The following is a 13,337-nucleotide window of genomic DNA, read 5'->3' as shown; positions in this document are numbered from 1 at the left end:
GACACCTCTAAAACATAAATTATAAGTTGGTCATAGATGGATGCTTTGGATCGTTAGATCCAAATCCAATGCCTTCTTGTTAAAATTGTATAGAGGCAAAATGTTCGAATCTTTATTCTTTTGAAAGGAAGAAAGAATCACAAAGTTGTTGAGGTTAATTCACTTATATGTTAGTGCCACTTGTCTACAACATAATACTACTCATGTTGTATGATGTTCACCGAAGATCGCTCTCAATTGGACTATCGTTTATTTTGAATAAACACAAGTCCGAATACTTTGCAAAAGGTTCCAAAGAATTCAAGAATGTAAGTTGATGAGTAAGACATCTAAAGTATTTACCTCCTTAGATTTGATCCAAGGAAAAATAACACTTTAGAAGAGTTTCCTTGAAAGATATCAAGGAAAGTAGCATCATAAGATAATGGATTTCTCCATTGGGAGAAGAACGAACTCAAATAAGATGTAGTTCGTTTGATGTTATCAATTACCTATATATAGGATATATACTTCTAAGACAATATGATTGTCAATTAGAAGATCTTCCAAAATTTTCATGACTCCATAGGATGTAGTTGGAAAGAAAGACAAGTCTTAATCGTGTAAAGATTTGGGGTTGTGTGCTAATAAGCAATATTTGTTTGAGAACAATCTTGTTGGATATCCTTAAATTAACCTTTGGATATCACTTCTATAAACCAACTAACAAATGTTATTTGTTGGGTAGTTCATTGTAATCCTACAATAGGATTTACCTAAGATAGAGCAAATGAACGAGAGATAGAACTCAAAGAATGGGTTCTTCAAGAGACAAGATGATAATCAACAAATATAACAACCTAATTCCTACACTGATACGACCAATATTGCATACATTTTAATGCCCTTTTATTTAGATTTTTGTTATGTTTTTGAGTGAATTTAGTTTGTTTCACTAGCATTATATTTTTGTTAGATTTGATGAGTGAAGAGGAAGAAAGAAGAAAAAGGAGCACTTTTGCGATTGAAATGAGTTTGGCATGCTGGAAGCAGAAGCTGTTTGTGCAGATCAGCCAACTTTACGAATTAAACTGTGCTTCCTCAGAAGAAACCAGTATTTTAGCCTTATACCATTGGAAAGATATGAAAGTTAGCTTTCAGAGGAATTTTACGGATTGTGATTCCAAGTTTTCTAGAAGATGTTATAGTGATTCTTGTACCAGATGTCGGTCAGCCAAGTCTACGCGGAAATTGCAAATTCTATTGGGTTTGTCGAGTCATGATTTAGTCGAAGCCCAAAGCCCAAGATTGAATGTGTTGAGCTGATCTTAATCCTATTTCAAATGGGTTTGAAGTAATTAATTGGGAAGTTTACTTGCCACATCATTCAGTCATGTAATACAAAGGATATTCAAGACCTAATTATGTTAGGACTTGTCTACCATATAAAGGGGGTTTTTGGGAACGTGCTTTTGGAGAGTTTAAGGAGGGGGTCGCAGGAAGGAGCAAAGGAGAAGAGCAGCAGCTGCTGATTATCTTTCCTAAGTTTTTCATGTTTTCCAGAATTTTAATTATGTTTTCGTATTCTATAAGTAACTAAACTCTTTTCCTAGGGTTGGGATGATGCCCTAGCATGGATGTTTATGGTTTTTAATGTTATTCATTGGATTTCTAGTTTCTTTTAGATGAATTCTTAATCACTGTTTGAATTGTAACTTTTTGCTTGAGTTCTTTAATTGATCACTTAGCACTTTGCATCTAGTAAGATTGGAAGATGAATTTGAGGCTGAACTAGCAATATAATTCAATTAGCTTCTTGTGGTTAAGTGTGGTAAATTACATTGTTGCTTGGCAAAGAATAATGGTTTGCTTGGTTCCCTTCTTTTCTAGAGCGTAAAGAGTCCTACTTGTTAAATTTATGCCTTAACCAGGATAGATTACATGTTATGATATACGACCTTTGCCTGAACTAGGAGAGAATCATTCACTTAAGGAAAACTATGGTCTAATGTGCCTGACAAGGACTTAGATACGGGAATTATCATCTACAGAATCGAAAGATCCCTTGAATGCATTGAAACCTGAACTAGATTGCTTGTGGTTGATTCCGAATCCCTAGACTTTCATCACTCACCTTAAAACTCAACGTTTTCTTCTCTTAATCTTAGTTTTAATTGAAGGTTCTATTTTCGTTTATAAAATCATCACAACAAACTCTTCACATCTTTGATTGATTTATTAATTAAGATCAAGTCTAGTTCGTTGTTTGGGTTTATATTTTATATTTTTGGGTTTGTGTGTGATGTGAAAATTAACTTGACACACAAATTAAACCCTATTTGTGTCAATTGTAGTATATATGCAAGTAGGGATTGTTCTAAACCGGGGATTAACTAGGGATGCTAATCAACTCAAATAAGACTCAAAAACACTAAACTAGAATCTATAGACTCAAAACTAAATCAAAACACTCAAAACAGCAACAAACAATTAAAAAGACTCAAAACTGACTCTATGGAGTTGTTTGGACGAAATTTAACTAACGTAGACTCAAAACACTAATTTGGACAAATTCAAACACTTTTCTAACTAATCTAACACACTTAATAAAAGGGGGAATTGATTTGGACGAAATTAATTAAACTAATCAGATTGCAAACTAAACAGATTAGACACTAAATTAGGTGAATTGAATGGGTAAAAGACTAGTTAGAGGGTCCTTCTCCACACATGCACATATGAAACACAAATTGATTTCCAGTTATTATCCCTTTAAACCATGAATGACAATGCTCCAAATTAATTGCGAGAAGCACAAACTAACTTTCAGATTTTCCTAGTTTCATTGAATTGGATGGAATACGCATCGACAACCAAATTATTCTTATCAAGTTCCCTACATGAACAACATAATAGAGATACAATCAAAGATCATTAAGCTTTTTGAAAACCATAAGCATTGACTAGGCATTCGTAACTATGAACTGCATGATACGCTTGCCTAGAATTTACTTAACACAATCATGACTAGTGATTTTTACTACTTGTGAATATAAGTTCATAACGATTAGGTGAAATTCCCTTATACACTAGCATCAAATTCATGCATGAAAACTAAGTATGCATCCTTAATCAACACACAAGAACAAGTTCTCAATAAATCAGTTAAGTAAATTGCATTCACAATTCAAAAAATAAAAACTGGAGGAAATCAATTCATATAAAACATAAGTCCATGGCTTTGAATTCACCTCTAACTAAGAAAAACTTAGTTACACATGTTCATAACAATTGAAAAGCAAATTAAAATAAACATGGAAACGAAACGAGGGAAGAAAGAACTTTGAAAGTCTCTAATGGATGCAGATTGCTTGCAGCACAAGGTCCTCTTTCTCCTATGGAACCCACAGCACACTCCTTCTTCTCCCAAGGTTGCGACAAAGCTTATTTATGAATGTATGGTGTGTGGTGGGAATGAATAAATCAATGGAAAGATGAATGGCTGCATAGGGTGTGTCAAGGGTGCGGCAAAATTGAGATAAATATATATAGTGCACAGCAAAACCCTAGGAAATCAAAATTAGGGTTAGACTTAGCTGAAACAAAGGATTAGGGCTCCTAGGGTACGGCACAAGGCTTGGGAATAAATTCATAGCCCAATTAATTTCTGATATGGACTTATACAATCCAAATCCAAGAGGAAAAGGGCCAATTCAAATCAGAATCCAAGACGAAAAAGGTTAAGGAAATTCGTCCAAGATTAGGCCTTCTAGAAACAATGTGTTTTGTGGCTGATTTTGGGTCTTCTAGAAGAAATAAAAAGGGGGAAGGGTTTGGCACTCATTTAGGATCAGATAAGACTTCTAGAAATCATGTATTTAGGTCCACTTGCAGCTAGAATTAAGGTCTAACAAGATTAGGTTAGGATAAGATAGGATAAGGTTGTTAGGATAAGTTTCCATATTTCTTGCTCTTTCCTTATGTTCTTTGTCTTGAACTTGTTTTTTTCTAATTTATAGCATGTTCCCAGCCTCTTTTGACTCCAAATTCGTCCATCCACCTTGCTCCATATACAAGCTATCCATAATAAGCCCAAAAATGCTCTAAAAAGCTCAAAATTGCCTTTTCTTGCCAACTTTGTCATTGGGACCTACAAACACACGAAAATAGCTTAAAACCCTATAATAAGTAGTACTTAGCTTACTAAATGCAAGGAAACAACATAACTAAGTAGCATAAATATGCTCCTATCAGTGTGTCTTTAATATAATTAGATTTGGTTTGGTTTATCAAATTGGAGATTGAATTAGAATCCGCGTGGGAACGATACTTGGACTTGCAAAACGCTATATTACGACTATCTTGTGCACTTGCAAGTTTACACCATACACCACTAGCTCCAAGGTAGTTGAGAAAGATCTATAAACCGTCTCAGTTGAATGGTTTGAACTTTATGACTATGTCATAAAGTTACACCTCTTAATTCAAAAGAAATAAGAATGAAAATCCTTATGACTACATTGAGTGTATATACGACATATACTTAAGGAAATGGTATAGTACCATTTGACACAAAATAGTGAATCCTACGTAACTAATTGGTAGCTTAAGGTGACTACAATCAACAAGATTGGCTGACTTGGAAGAAACCATCTTTGACGTATTCTTGGTTTCTGTTAATTCGAAGATTGCTAGCTACAACTAAACGGTGATTCAATGTTTGGACATAATATTGGTTTCCAAAACCATTATCAAGATAGTCTTGATAATATATGTCTATGACTAGGAATCACAAGACGTGTAAGTTATAGTCTTGATAATATAAGTGTCTTATGAGAGAAAGATCAAATCGTTTGATTTCCCATAAAGATGTAAATGAATCTTTTGTTTACTAGGTTTACAAAAGATTAGTGGGAGTTAATCATATTCCTAAATTTGAACATATATATGATATATTAATTTTGGAAATGAAAGGAATTCTTCTTTGTTAAAGTTATGACTTTAAACATTTTATAATGATAGAATGTATATAGGAGACATAATCATACATGGGATGGAAATCTATAATGATAGATTTCAAGATATAATTGGATTATCTCAATCCCTATTGATAGACGATAGATGTAGGAGGTTTCTCAAATGATAAACTTCAAATGAAAGGACAATTCCAATCAAACTGGGAAATTGCTCTTCTAAAAGGGAATGTACCATTTTCACTCCTAATGAAGCATAATGCATAAATAGAATCCTTTATGCATACACAAAAAGGTGATTTACATATTTCATATTGTATGAAAAACGATGATATAAGTTGTACCAAGAAAGGTACAAGACGATATCAGTGCAAGCCTAGGATCAGAACCATGGCAATTGTCAAGTGAGTCCTTAAGCATTTGAGAAATACTAAAGGATAGATTCTTCAAGAATGAGGAAGAATTAGAGTAACGCAATGGAAGCGTAAATGTATTAGATTATGAATCTAATATCGTATCCATCATTGGATGTCTCTTCATTATGAATGAAGAGATAATTGGATATCTCTTTATTATGACTAAAGAGATATTTGGGTGGAAACATTATAATGACTTTAGTGTGTTCCATCATGCATGCAAAATATATCGCCATATAGAAGCTTACAACATTGTTGTTTGGATGGGAAAGTTCATTTATGAACTCTCCATTCGGTTCCAACCAAAAAGTGTCTCTAGTGTACCCACACTACGACACTAATAAGGCAATAGCTCAAGCTAGGGAATCAAGGTCTCATCAAGATCCGAACTCAATTGAAAGACTGAACCACATCATTAAGAATCATGTATAATGGTGACATTGTTATTCTCAAGGTTGCTTTAATGGATAGCATATAGATATCTATTATCTAGGCCTACTACTCAACCATTTTTGAACTAAATTCAGAAAAGGTATCATCACTGATGACCAAGCTGATTGGCTCTAGTGTAAGTGGGAGTTGGAACTGTGCCCTAAAGCCAATCATATGATGATACTTTACAAACATTTCACATGTTAAACTAATCTAGTTTAATATAAAGGGCAAAGATTATTGTTTAAAGTCGTCTCATATAAATGTTATATGCTTAAACGATAAGTCCAAGGAATATGTAATTAAGAGAATGTGATATAAAGAAGTTAGATTCATAAGACCATTCTCTTTCGTATACATATCCTAAACGTTCCTGATCATAAGTGCCAATTGGGCATTGACAGTCCGTTAAGATCAATACGTGCAATGTCTTCTCTTAAAGAGAGTGACTGGTCTCGAGTCATTGGTGTGACTGACACCAAGACAAGCATGTAGGTGCTCAATAGAGAATGAGTCCACTGAACGCGATCAACAAGGAGTTCTCATACTGATGTCACATGAAAACTCATGGTTGGGATAATGCAAAGTAGTCTTTTGACTTAAGGCATCATAGTTGTCTTATGGTTAGGTCCTTGATCTTTGACTATGTCAAAGTCACTCCATCAAAGGGTGTCCACAGCATAGTTCGGGTCAAGCCACTTAGCCATGGAGGCAAGTGAATGTACAATAAAGGATCTCTAACCTTCAAACCGTTTGACGGAGAATACTCTATGATATGATTAAGAATCTCTGGCCAGAGTATAAATAAGATTTAAGAATTCATTCCAAATCACATTCAAGGTAATCATAAAAGTAAGAGAATCACATTGGATAGTAGACATGAATAAACTATCAAATCAAACAATGTGGTCAAGAATATTGTATTAAAGAAAGACCATATTACATTGTAATCCCAAACTGAATAGGTTCTCCACCTCTTCTGATTAGCTTGGGTAGCCATGACATACTGCTAGGTGTCATTCATGGTTTGTGGAAGCCCTAAGGTGTAATCACTAAAGAGAGAATTGAAAAGTAAGTTTCAATTGACAATTGATTTGAAGAGTTCTAATCGTCCACTGCCTCACTAAAAGGAACCTAATGGATCGTACGCCATGTAAGGTAGAGATTGAAGAAACAACGGAGATGAGTAAGGATAATTAAATGGTTTAATTATTTATGGCTAGGATGAATTAATATGTTAATTAATCAAACGAATAAGTTTGTTTTAGACCTCGGGTTAGTTTTGGGCCTCAAGGCCCAATGGGCTTTGAATGTCAAGTCCAATAACTCAAGTTGTATGACAACTTGAAAACACAAAGAGCATGAAAGCCCAATGAACCCACATGGATGGCCATAGTGAATGTGAGAGATAATTGGTTTTAATTTCAATTATGCCACTCAATGTAAGTGGCTATAGAAAGGAAATTATAACCTATTCCCTCATGGGGGTTTTCTAGAGAGAAAAGAGAATAACACAAAAAGCTCTCTCTTCTCATAGGAAGCCGGCCACCCTAGGAAGAATAGACTAGCATCCATCTCTTCCTAGGTCACTCATCTCTTCCTCAATGCTCTCCTTGGTATGGAAATTTAGAGCTTCCCTTTCTTGGGAACTTGGAGAATCCATTCCTTCATCCATATCCAAGAAGTCATAGAGCCAAGAAGCAAAGTTCCTCCATCCACATCCATGGAGCCAAGGAGCAATGAGACTAAGGAAAGAAGGCCCTCACATGGGTGAATATCCTTTGCTAAGCAAAAAGGTCCTTCAAAGGTAGAAAAGATTCTCACCTCTTTTCTTTAAGATTTGAGTTGAGTCTTGGTTCACCACAACTATTAGGCCTTGAATTTCATGGGTAAAGTTTTGTTTTTAAGTGCATACAAGCATGATTCTGCCTTTATTTGTTAATTGCATGCATAGATATTGCTCAAATGAACTTGTTTTCACAAATTATTCCTTTACTAACTTATACAACATTGATTTTGTTGAATGCAACTTGTCGTCCAACCCATTACTCCCACCGAGGCATAAAAAAGCCCTTCACTAGAGTAGCATGTTTGATGAAGTTGAGCCTTCTACGAAAGCAACATCGAAGCATGAATGTAAAGGTTTGGCTGATGTTGATCATGACTCAGAGACAACTCCTTCATTGAAAGGCAAAGGGAAGGCGAAGACGGGATACCAAGCAAGTGTCGCCATCCACTTTTAACTTAGCAATTCGTACATAAATCCGCATGCATTATAGTTTAAATTTAGACATATTGTTGTACTATTTCTTTGAATATCGCTTTTGGGGGTAATTGATGAAATCACTGTTTTTCATACGCAGGATTATGAGTTTGTTCAAAGGAGAAAGTTTGATGAGTTTGCACAGTTGATGGAGATCTAGTTGAGGACAATTTTGGAGGAATTAGAGGTCGAGCAGGGTGCCCAAAGGGCTTTGTTTCCGAGGTTGAGCGTCTACGAGTTAACGCAGCGGACTACTTGTTTCAATCAGTAAGAATAACACGGGACGCAAAAAAAATCTCGAGGATACCAAGTTGGAAAAATCTCGAGGATACCAAGTTGGAAAAATCTCCTACCCCTCCATAAGACCATGATGTGGGTTACAAAGATCTTACCGCATTGTCCGCTTAACCTTACACCTTTATCGCCGAACAAAAGTTGCCACAAGATAAGACACAATTGTATCAACATGAGATGTCAACTTTTTCGATTTTTTATATCGTCTTGCCGAGTACAGTTTCAGCCTACGATGCAAAGGATGTCGCCCAATAACTCCTACATATATTGGAGTTTAAATTGGATGGTGAATTGGGAAAAGATCAAGTTATGTATCTTCGAGAGGGAGACGACGACGTGGAGGTCAACCAGCAAAATGGCCAAAATGAGGAAGGCATCGAGTGAACGAGGCTACCAATACGTCTGATTCTGAGCCACTTCTTCTTAGTAAGGGAATGTGGCGGAAACGTAAAAGAATGTAGCTCCTGCACCCTTACAACCTTTTCCAAGGCTGCAAAAAACAAAAAAAGGAAAGTTTTTTATAGTCAAGCATAGGATGTCAGAGTTGTCACGGATCCCATGCAGATTATCCCCAAGCTCGCTGTGGGGGTTTTCGTCGGCGTCCTGACAAACTAGGGGCATTCGCTAGGTACATTCACTTTCGGTGGTAATTCAAACAATTGAATATTCAACAACTGCCAAGTTGGAATAACATGTGGTTTGTTTTGTACCAGCGATACAGTCAACTTATACACATCGACTACTGTGGGTAAGGATTTTTTTACCACACGCATCCATTCGGAGGGTACTCTCTGCACATCAGCGTAAGTATTTTTTTGTTTTTTTTTTTTTTAAAAAATTTGTAACTACTTTATGTTTACCACATCCTAAGTGAGTACAAGTGTTTAATATTGCCTTTTACAATGCATTTCACTTTGAACAACGTCGCCATTTACCTTCTAAGGAAGCCATCATCGGAGCATCCTAAAATTTTTGGGGTACGGTGAACAACGGCGGACTATTTTTTCTGGGTAAGTTTTATGTTCTTATTCCTACCCTCGATTTGTTTACTTATGTTTGTAACACCAATTCGTTGTTATTTACAAATAGGTAGACAAGTCCTTTGTTTTTGTTTTATGTAGGAAAATGTTTAATTTTGTTGCAATGCAGGCAAAAAATGAAAAAGGAAGCTACAGATTTTTAAAACGCCAAAACAAATGTTAAGGCCAAGGGAAGGCAAATGTAAAAGAAGCTCTGATTTTTATGCCTTCAAGGCACTTGAACAATGTTGCGTTAGGCATTGTAGGCATGACGCCACACACGCGTGCATGAAAGGATGTCGATGAAGTATTCATCCCATGTCACGTGAACAGTGACCACTGGCTGTTGACTCATGTACATCTCGTACATCGCACCATCAGGATTTATAATTCATATTTCTCAAGGTCAATGTGGGCAAAAATGAAGAAACAACTTGCACATCTCTATTTTGTAATTCCCGGTCTTTTAGAGGTGACGGGATCCGACAAGGCAGTACCTAATTTAAACCTAACCCAAAAAACGATGGATAAACCATTTAGCATTGATCATGTAATCAAATGTGGGCAGCAGGATAACGGATACATTCTTTCCCGACTTATCTTTAACTTATTTTAAATATCTTAAATATCGAGTGCATTGTAACATGCAGTTGTTGTTATGTGGTAGAGCAGACTATGGAGTTTTCTTAAATTTGTCGACTGCTTATCCACTGGCTTGGCCATCGACGATGTCATTCCGAAGAACATGGGGGTTTTTTAGACCGAAGCTTGGGATCTAGTTCATGCGAGGTAGTGCGTTTCTATGAGGTTATATATGGACAACATTTATTTGACTAGTTTTTCTCGTATAACCAAACAATTTGGTCTTTTTAAGCTTCGTAAATGTTATCGTAATTTTAGTAATTTTTGGTAATTTCATGTAGTGTGCATATCTTGTGTTGATCATGCAGTGAGCATGTTCTATGCATCTTTTGAGCATGTTATGTGCATCCTTTGAGCATGTTTTGAGCATGTCCCAAAAGTTTTAAGATTAAGCAAATGACTCATTTTTGTGCATGTTTAGTGCATGTCCAAGATTAAGCAAATAGCTCATTCCCCAAGATTAAGAAAATTACATAGATAACATTGAAGTAATGAAATATTTAGGTCATTCCCGACATCCATGGAAGAGACCAGCACTAAGTCCATCCGGACCATCGGCCTTCAAGGCTGAAATAGCATTAACAGCTGAATAAATTTCATTTTCTGCAATTGAAAAAAAGCAAACATTGATTCATCTTAGAGGAAATGCAAGGTTCTATAATATCCGCTCATAAATATTACCAAAAACTTCCTTTTTTTCATTTACTATGTAAGGGTACCTGCACAACTGGTAAACTGATCCTTACCACAAACTGTGGCATGGCAATGTCAAGCATCTTTAACAAAGGACTTGAATCCAGGGTGGAGCAATCATATAGCTTCAAATTTAAATTGGTTGTGATTATTCGTTTTAGTAACAATCTTGGTGGAAAGCAAAATAGGACTATGATCTAAACCAAATATAGGGTAGTGATAGAGTTCAAAATCAGGAAACCCATGGATTCAACACGGATTAGCCCCAAGACGTTCAAAAATTAAAGTGTTATCTGAGTGCATATTACTCCAAGTGAAAGAAACCCTAGTCACGTTTAAGGAAACAAGATTGCCACGATTTAAGAAGTTAATAAAATTAGACATGTCACCATTCACACTTTGATTCCCCTCCAACTTTCTTAGACATGGTAATGATGTTATTAAAGTCACCTAGAAGACACCAAGACATATTATAAGGGTTCAAGTCTAGAAAGTAAACAAAGGAAAACGAATTTAAATAAAATCACAAAGTAAATCGGCAAAAGAAAGTAAACAAAAGCAAATAGTTTTTGAAAATAAAGTTGTAAATCACTAGGGTTCTGCCATCACTTTAACAATTCTACGTAGTTCTTTCAATTACGTATGAATTACACATGCACATTTTGAAGGTTAAGTTCCTAAAGTATGCTCTACTTGGACTCCCAATCTAGAACGCATATCAAACATGCAATCCATCGGTGGTATTCAGATCAAATATAAACATGCAAGATTTATCAAGCTTATGAAACCCTGTGAAAAACCATGCAATCAAGTGAATTTACAATTATTAACCAGAAGAAGCCTTCGTCTTCAGGTATCAACCTCTGACCAAAATTGTATCAAATTACTTTTCTAAATATCCTAGTAGTCGTAAATTACCAAGACACTTATATAGTTTAAACCGGTAATTAATAATTCAAAACTTGGATATATAATATCATAAGTAAATTGAAAAGAAACTACATATTCTTGCTAAGGCTCATGGCCTCACCCTAGCAAAAGAGATTAATTACACAAAATCATAAAGAAAAATATTATTAAAAACATAGATAGAAAATACCTTGCAAATAAACTGGAATCGTCAAAAGCTATCTAAGCCGAATTCTAAAAAGTAGTGTGTTCTCCCTAATTGATGCACATAAATATCTAATGGCTAATTAGCCTTATACTACCACAAAATAAAAATCCTTCCTACAAAATGTCTTCTAAAAACTAGGAAAATAAATGGAATAAGATAACCAGGAAGCAACCTCATTGTCAATAATGGAAAATCTGCCCAGCCACAAAACAACCACATTCTAAGCCTTGGACTTCTCTAAAACAGGCCCAAGATGACTCTTTTAAAAGCTTATGATGTCATGAACATATGTCCATAATGGCCCATTGTCAAAACACACCTACTTGAACGTCAAAAAGCCCAAATAAGCCCAAGACACCACTTTAACATCATTGTGCACTGCTTCTTTATTTCATCACCACAAATTATCTGTTTGGTACTAAATATGAAACTTTGGTACGAAAAAGTTGAAAGACTCATGAACACCCTTCAGTTGGAATCACTCTAAAATTCATCCATTTGATCACTTTTTGCTCAAGAGAAAATCAAATGTCCTACATTAGAAATATAATTCAACGTACCAATAAATTAATACTAAGATTAGGATAAAATATATAGTATAATATCCATTCACCATTCACCATCCCACTTTTCTCACTTGGTGAGAATAACCCAATTTCAGAAAGAAAGGAAGCCCATTTTTTGAATATTCTTGTCTATGTAATTAGACTAAGACCTAACATTTTGTTGGGTTGATCTCGCATCAATTTGATCCAAAGATTGTACGAAGCTTTTCCCATGTCCTTCATGGAGAAAGTCTTTGATAACCAAGCCATAACTTCTTTAAGCATAGCTTTGTCATTACTTATTAACAATATGTTATCAACATACAATACTAGGAAAGTGATTGAATCCCCAATTTGTTTCTTGTAAACATATGATTTGTCTAAATTCAGTTCGAAATCATATCCTTGTATAAATTCCTCAAATTTGATGTTCCAACTTCAAGATACTTGCTTAAGGTCATAAATGGAATGTTAAAGTTTGCATGCTTTATGTGCTTCACCTTTAGGAATATATCTTTTAAGTTGTTCCATTTATAGTTCATCCTCTAGATATTCATTAGGAAAACAGTTTTCACGTCCATCTGCCTTATCTCATAGTCATAATGTGCGGCTATTGCGACTAATTGACAAATGAAGAGACTAAGATCTTAATTTGTTGACGTCCTATACTTTTGATCACCGGTTCACTCATGCCACATTACTATATAGGGGAAGACTCGTTGATTCATGACTACGTACATCGCCGAAAGATATGTTGATTCATGGCTAGATCACTGGTGGATAGAAGACTCATTGATTTGTGACTTTATCACAATTAAATTAAAACGTCTTTGACAAGAAAGGCTGAAGAAAAAACTTTGTAAAATTAGAGGATTATTTATGTATTGTATGCTTAAAATTGAATTGAAGGTATAAGCTTAGAGAGCATGAATAAAAAATAAATCATTTTCCTATTTTCTTCAAG

This window comes from Pyrus communis, chromosome 11 (assembly GCF_041283825.1).
Source record: "Pyrus communis isolate YQ-2024b chromosome 11, ASM4128382v1, whole genome shotgun sequence".
Lineage (NCBI taxonomy): Eukaryota > Viridiplantae > Streptophyta > Magnoliopsida > Rosales > Rosaceae > Pyrus > Pyrus communis.
Note: the sequence above shows the minus strand (reverse complement) of the source record.